The sequence below is a fragment of the Limulus polyphemus genome, unplaced genomic scaffold (assembly GCF_000517525.1).
Source record: "Limulus polyphemus unplaced genomic scaffold, Limulus_polyphemus-2.1.2 Scaffold12977, whole genome shotgun sequence".
Classification (NCBI taxonomy): Eukaryota; Metazoa; Arthropoda; class Merostomata; order Xiphosura; family Limulidae; genus Limulus; species Limulus polyphemus.
This window is the reverse complement of record NW_013678587.1, coordinates 1-665: the sequence shown is the minus strand read 5'-3', so window position 1 is coordinate 665 and position 665 is coordinate 1.

Genomic DNA, 665 nt, shown 5'->3' with positions numbered 1-665 from the left:
AGTGGCCATACTTTGTAATAGTGTTTAATGTTACATCATATTTTACCAAGGACTAGCTTAACCAATATTAAACACTAAACTAATTAGTGGCCATACTTTATAATAGTGTTTAATGCTACATCATATGTTACCAAGGGCTAGATTAACCAATATTAAACACTAAACTAATTAGTGGCCATACTTGTAATAGTGTTTAATGTTACATCATATGTTACCAAGGGCTAGATTAACCAATATTAAACACTAAACTAATTAGTGGCCATGCTTTGTAATAGTGTTTAATGTTACATCATATTTTACCAAGGGCTAGATTAACCAATATTAAACAATAAACTAATTAGTGGCCATACTTGTAATAGTGTTTAATGTTACATCATATTTTACCAAGGACTAGATTAACCAATATTAAACAATAAACTAATTAGTGGCCATACTTTGTAATAGTGTTTAATGTTACATCATATGTTACCAAGGGCTAGCTTAACTAATAATAAACACTACGTGTAGAACAGCTGAGTATTGGACAAACTGGTGGTTGTGTACTGTTACCCTCACATCGGTAAATACATTTACGTGTAGAACAGCTGAGTATTGGACAAACTGGTGGTTGTGTACTGTTACCCTCACATCGGTAAATACACTTACGTGTAGAACAGCTGAGTATT